The sequence below is a fragment of the Microtus ochrogaster genome, chromosome 24 (genome assembly GCF_000317375.1).
Source record: "Microtus ochrogaster isolate Prairie Vole_2 chromosome 24, MicOch1.0, whole genome shotgun sequence".
Taxonomy (NCBI): Eukaryota; Metazoa; Chordata; class Mammalia; order Rodentia; family Cricetidae; genus Microtus; species Microtus ochrogaster.
In genome coordinates, this window is record NC_022024.1 from 9,765,857 (window position 1) to 9,772,799 (window position 6,943).

The window sequence follows — 6,943 nt, forward strand, 5'->3', positions numbered from 1 at the left end:
CTGCAGACATACACACAGACAGAATATTGTATACATAATAAGTAAATAAATATTTAAAAAAAAAATTAGGATGAGAAAAAAAATAAAACCAGGAACTAGCTGGGAGTGATGGCACATACTTTAATTTCACCACTGGGGAAACAAGAGGCAGACAGATCTCTGTAAATTGGAGATTTGAGGCTACCCTGGTCCACTGAGTTTCAGGACAGCCAGGGCTACACAGAGAACTCTAACTTTAAAAAAAAAAAAACAAAAAACAATTAAACAATAAAGGGTAACTGGAGGTTAAAAAAACTTGTTAGGAGGAATGGATTGGGGAGGGGGAGATTGGGAGACTTGGAAGAGAGAAGGGAGGTGGTCAGCCTGGAAAAAATTAATAAAGTTAAAAAATAATGTAAATATAGAAAAGAATAAAATGATAAAACAGGCTTGGGACTGACTGGGGAATAGAGTGACCGTGTTTAGCATGTGTGTGGATCAGGCAGGGTTCAGTCTCCAGCCCTGTTATATACAATTTATTGAAATATATTAATGAACACCTAAATAAATGGAAATAAGTTTCACATTCATTTCAATTTCTTGGATACAACAAAAGTTTTTAAAGGCTAATGGTATTTCATGATGATTTAGAGGTTTAGCATCCAAACACAGTTTCAGTAGCTGAGTATGGTGGTACGCCCTGTAATTCCAGGGCTTGGGAGGGCAGTGGGTCCTTACGTGTTCAAAGCTGTCCAGGGCTGTGGTGAGGAGCTCTCTCAGCCCCTGTTTCCCTCACCAAAGACACTGCAGTAGAAGTAAAGATAGAAAATGTTTTCAAACCATGTAGATAATAGAAGACTTAGGGAAATCTAGGTTATGTACAAACTGGAACTCAGCAATGGAAAAAGCTTTAAATAGCTATGTAAAGTCCTTTAAATAGCTATTTCTCCAAAGAAAATATACAAATGAATTAGAGAATGCAGATTTGAATTATAATGATACCAACTCATAATTATTAGGATGATCACTATTTAAAAAAGAAACAGCTGGGCAGTGGTGGCTCACACCTTTTTACCTTTTTAATCCCAGCACTTGAGAGGCCAAGGCAGACAGATTTCTGTGAGTTCAAGGCCAGCATGGTCTACAGAGCTGTTACACAGAGAAACCCTGTCTCAAAAAACAAAACAAACAAAAAACAAACCAAAAAAACAGAAAATTCAAATACTGGTAAGGGTATAAAATTTTGGAACCCCTATTCACTATAAGTATATATATAAATGCACCAATGTTGTGGAAAACAGTATGGCAGTTCTTCTAAAAACTAAAAATAGAAAAACCACATAATGCAGTGCTGAGTCTCTTGGGAATGTCCAAAAGAGCTATACAGAGTCTTGAAAACACAACCAAAGACTTGAAGACTGCAACCCACATGGCCACTGAGGGAAGAGCTGATAAATCAAATGTGTAGTAAAGCTATCTCGTGGAATACTTCTAACTACGCCTTCCAAGCCCGGCATGGAGGCGCATGTCTGTAATCCCAGTGCTGGGGGGCAGAAGTGGGAAGCTTGTTCTGCTTTCAGGCCAGCATAGTGAATATGTGTTGAAAAAAGATTTTACAACATATAGTGAGACGCAGATGGATCTAGCAGACATGCTAAGTGAAATTAACCAGCTACAAAGATCCTGTGTAGTCTGTGATTTCACTACAGTGAGACTCTCAAAAGCAGAGATGAAGGTGGAGTCGTAGTTTCCACTGGCTGCTGTCATGGAAACTCTGTTTAATTTACAAGACAAAATGAGTTCTAGTGGTGGTGATGACTGTAGCACACACTGTGTCTAGTGTCACTGTGTGTTCATATGGCAAAGATAGCAATGAGTCTTTTGCCACAACAAAATTTTAAATCATAATACAGTTGAATGTTATTCATAGGCATGTATATTGTGTTCAGTAGATTGCAATTGGATCCTGGCTCAGTTAGTATACCTATTTCATATCAGTTTACAAATTCATTTCAGAATTCTTTATTGTGTGTGTGGTTCTTAGAATTTCTCTCCAAACTAGTTCCATCAACAGTTAATTCATGTCTGATATATGTTTACATCTTTGAAAAGCCATGATTTCTTTGTTTTTAAGATAGGGTTCTCACTATGTAACCCTGGCTGGCCTGGAAATCAGAGCACATACTGATCTTGTAATGGACCTGGGTTTGGTTGGTTCCCAGCAGACATATCAGGTGACTAACAAGCACCTTTAACTACAGGTCCAGGAGCCGGTCAGACCCCCTCTTCTGGGTTCACGGGCACTTGCGTTCGTATGGTGCACATACATACCCCAAGTCCTTAACACATTGATTGATTGGAAAAATTGATTGAGAGGATCTCATATATTCCAAGCTGGGTTCAAACTTTCTATGTACCTGAGGATGATTTTGAACTTCTTATCCCCTCCCTCCATCTCTTGAGTGCTGGGACTGCAGATGTGTACGAACTGTGTTGAGTTTATGTGGTCCTGGGATTGAACCTAGGCCTTTGTGCATGGTAGGCAAGTACTCTGCCAACTAAGGTACACCCCCAGCCTCACTAATCCTTTTTAGTGTATTTCTCTGACTGGGGCTGGAGGGGTGGCTCAGTGGTTAGAAGCCTTTTCTGGTTAGTGAGCTTGCTGCTCTTTCCAGGACCCAAGTTTGGTTGCCAACACCCATATCAGACAGTTCACCACCACCTATGACTCCAGCTCCAAGGGATCCAGTGCCATCTTCTGACTTCCATAGGTACTTCTATTTCCCTACATTCCGGCTTGAAGGAACTGTAGCAAACCATTTCTAAGAGCAGTCTTTGTTCTGGGTTGTGTGCTTTTGTGTGCATCCTTCTTGATCTGAATCACACCTTCCTAGATAATTTCCATCTACCTTTGAGAACCCAGTTTAGAGATCTCTTTCCCCCAGAAGCTTTTCTTCACACGTTGTCCTCAGTTAAAGGGATTCATAGCACTTGCACATGGCCAGTGACTTTGTTGGGTATTTTTCTTCTTCTGTGTATTCCTCCTCCCTGCGGAATCTGTGACCATAGGAATTGCTGCGTTTATTTGATCCACAGAAAGTGGATGTTCAGAAAATGTTTGTTGGATGCTCCAGTATGCCAGTAGACTGCATTTTAATTACCCTCATGTTAGCTGTTTACAGACCATTTTACTCTATGTAAGTTTTCTTAGCTGTAATTTACAGCATTTAGTATTCTCCTGTGTGAGCCAAGGTGTTCTAAGTGATAGTGGGGATGTAACATGAATGGATGGTGAAGTTATGCACTGCAGTATGGTGGAGACATCTCACATGTATCAAATCTCATATTTGATATTAAATATACTTTTAATCGTTGAACATTAAAAAAAGTCTTTGACTGTGGCTGGAAGATGGCTCAGCAGTTAAGAAAGAGCACTTGCTGTTCATGCAGAAGACCTGGGGTTCAGTTCTCTGGCAGCTCACAGCCAACTGTAATTTTAGTTACACACTCAGGAAGCAGAAGCAGGTGGATCTCCGTGAGTTTGAGGCCAGGCTGGTCTACAGAGCAAGTTCTAGGACAAGTTTTAGTTACACAGAAAAACCTTGTCTCAAAAAACCAAAATGTCCCACTAGGCAGCATTGGCTGGCCTGGAACACAGACCAAGCTGGCCTAAGACACATGTATTCTTAAAAATAAAAAAAAAAATGATTGTTTGTAAAATATTGTATAAGGGGCTGGACAGATGGCTTGGAGATTAAGAGCACTTCCAGAGGTTCTGAGTTCAGTTGCCAGCAACCCACATGGGTGAGATCTGGCACCCTCTTCTGGCAGAACAGTCTGGACATTATAAATAAATAATTCTTTTAAAAAATTGTATGAAACCCTCAAAAACAATAAAATATATTTAAAAAAACAAACCAGAGCCCCTTTTCTTGTCATAAATTTTTTTGAGACTCCCCTGTAGACCTATAGTTTTTAAGAAGACAAATGTGGTGTGTCCTCATAAGCCCAGCACTAGGGAGGCCAGGACTATAAATAAATATAGTAGATAGTTTAAAGCGGTGGTTCTCAGTCTTTTTAATGTTGTGGCCCTTTAATACAGTTCCTCTTGTTATAGTGACCCCCCAACTATAAAATTATTTTCATTGCTACTTCATAACTGTAATTTTGCTACTGTTACGAATTGTAATGTAAATATCTGATATGCAGGGTATCTAATATGTAACCCCAAAGTAGTGGGGTGTGACCCACAGGTTGAAAACGTCTGTTAAGTCTAAGTCTTAGACTATCTAGCAAGGTCCCCATCTTAACAGACAGACAAACAAGAAGCTGTGCTAAAAGTAATGCTGGATTGCTGTACATCCCCTTCCATGGAGATGAAAGCAAGGACCTGGTGTGCTTGTTTTATGTACAGGTATTAAAGTCAGAGTTGTAATTAGTATCTGTAAGTATAGGAGTTTGGAAGTGTTTATTTTGAATTACCATCTGTTTGTGAGTGAATTCTGGTTAGTATGTAGGTCAAAATGGGATCCTCTGGAGCTTCCTGGTAGATACAGTGTAGGTGTTCAGTAAGTACCTTTCTGTTTGAGTGAGTTTGACAACCTTTCTTCTGCAGTAAACAGATGGATCAGAAAATGTAGAAAGTTGCAATGAAGTCTCTTAGGATTGTAGACTAATTTATTGTTAGAATGCCAGTCCCTGACTCTTTGGGGAATGTTTCTCTTTTAGCTGTTGTTTTGTTTTGTTTTGTTTTGAGACAGGGTTTCTCTGCGTAACTTGACTGTCCTGGAACTCACCCTGTAGACCAGACTGGCTTTAAACTCACAGAGATCCACCTGCCTCTGCTGTCTGAGTGCTGGGATTAAAGGCTTGCACCACCACCTCCCAGCTGGAATGTTTTTCTTATCATCAACTTTCAGATTGACTAATGTCCCTGACTAGGAGGTCTTATGGAATAGAAGATACAGAGCATGGATTCTAAAGGGGTCTTGAGTTTTAGGAAGAATCACCACGAATGCAGAATTAGTGTACTGCAGGTTTAAAAAGGACTTTAAGTCTGGAAAGGAGCCATATTTACAGCAGAGGACATATGTTTAGAGAAGTGAATCAGCCATTATCATAGCTGTAGTAGGACATATGTATATAGAAGTGGACTGGTCAGTGTCGTGGCTGTAGTGGGACATATGTATATAGAAGTGAACTAGCCAGTACTGTAGCCGTAGTCCAGAAGCCAGAGTCATTGTAGAACTTAGGTTGATGCATTACTTTTTTAAAAATTTAGCTTGGATATTAAATAATTTTAAATCAATATTTTAGATCTTTGAATTTTTTTTATATTGGTCAGCTGAACTAGTAGTACTACCAGAAGTCTTAGAGTGAAAACTTTTATCTTAAAAGAAGCAAAGTCTCAGGACTGTGTGTTCTTCAGTGGTTAAGAATATGTACTCAGCATGTATGAGGTTTCAGCTTCAACTGTCAGAAAGAGATTGATTTTTTTCTGTTATTTCTAGGTTAAGTCATTAAATGAAGACATCGTATTTTGAAATATGATTAATCTCCTGATGCAGCATCAGAGGCTAACAATATTCATGGCCAAATCTAGGTAAGTTGAAATTTACCTTAAAAGAAAGGACCAATCAACTTAATACTGTTTTGTTGAATGTAACCATGTTGAGTCTTGATTACTGACTCCCTCGTTCCCAGAAAATAAGTGCAAATGACCTTAATTAAACAAACACAGTATTTCCTAGTGGAGAATATTCACACAGCCTGTGGAAGTTGATCTCAGATGAAAGCTGCCTGTTGCTGTTGAATATATTTAGATATCAGTGTTGTCCTTGGGGAGCATAAGATCACCTACGTGTGTGTCGTTCTGGAGACGTGTGCTTATGAGAGCACATGGGTCTTTATTCAGTGTTTAAGGTGTCACAGCTGAGATGTGGCAACCAGATACTAATGTGCTATTCAAAAGTGAAAACTATCCAGCACCTCTCCTTTCCCTTTGTTAGGAGATTTTGGGTCAGAAGGAGGGCCTCGGAGATTTGAATAGAGATTTCACATCTTTTAGGGCAATGCACAGCCGTAGCAATCAGGAACTCTTACCAACTCTGAAAGTCTGCACTGGATCCACACAAGAATGGGCTTGTCCTCAGGCAGACCCAGGCAGACATGGTGGAGGAGGGACTCAGGGCACCCTGCCCCTTACTGCAGAACTGTTTCTTACTGATAGAGTCAGAGAGAGGAGGAGTCAGTTGGCATCCACTGGTGACCCCATCAGGTTCCATTGTTTCCATTGTTAGTCCTAGTCCAGTAGTCACAGGTATGGTCCTGGTTAAACTAAAGGAGTCACACAGCAAGACCAGACGTCATGAGTCTTGGAAGGGATAAGTTGGAAGGAGGAGGGTACTCAGGGAAGGAGGATGGTGAAGAGGTAGAGGAAGAGAACAACCTGAGTGCATTGTGCACATCAACGAAACTGTCAAAACTCTAATTCAGTTTCTAAACAGGTCTCTTTCCCAAAGCTGGAATGTAAACCACTGCCTGTGTTCACCAGCTTGAGCTTTTCTCGAGGACTAAGCCCCTGCTCTCATCATGTCAAAACCTTGTCCTGGTTTTGCCCCCCCCCCCCTTTCATTTGTTGGCTAGCCCTCTTTGTTTCTTTCCTATTACCAATATCTTGTCATATCTTTGTCTCCCTTACTCTCACACCCTAGTGTTGTATTAGGAGCGGCGAGGCTGCGTCCCCAGCACCCGGCCGCCCACATGGCTAGCTCTAGCTTATGCCCAAAATAATTACACGGAAACTGTATTCTTTTAAACACTGCCTGGCCCCATTAGTTCCAGCCTCTTATTGGCTAGCTCTTACATATTGACCCAACCCATTTCTATTAATCTGTGTAGCCCATGAGCTGGCTTACCAGGAAAGATCTTAACCTGCATCTGCCTGGAGTGGGAGAATCATGGC

The 6,943-nt window shown here is 40.6% G+C and overlaps 1 protein-coding gene across 5 annotated transcripts in view; it reads left to right on the forward strand.

Moving 5' to 3' along the window:
* Frs2 (fibroblast growth factor receptor substrate 2) overlaps positions 1 to 6,943 on the forward strand; it is a 79,700-nt gene that overhangs the window by 55,830 nt on the left and 16,927 nt on the right. For all 5 annotated transcript variants that reach the window (XM_026784519.1, XM_013350383.2, XM_026784520.1 and 2 more), the window contains one exon: positions 5,490 to 5,581. The gene's annotated coding sequence lies outside the window, so the exon portion shown is untranslated. The remainder of the gene's footprint in view (positions 1 to 5,489; positions 5,582 to 6,943) is intronic.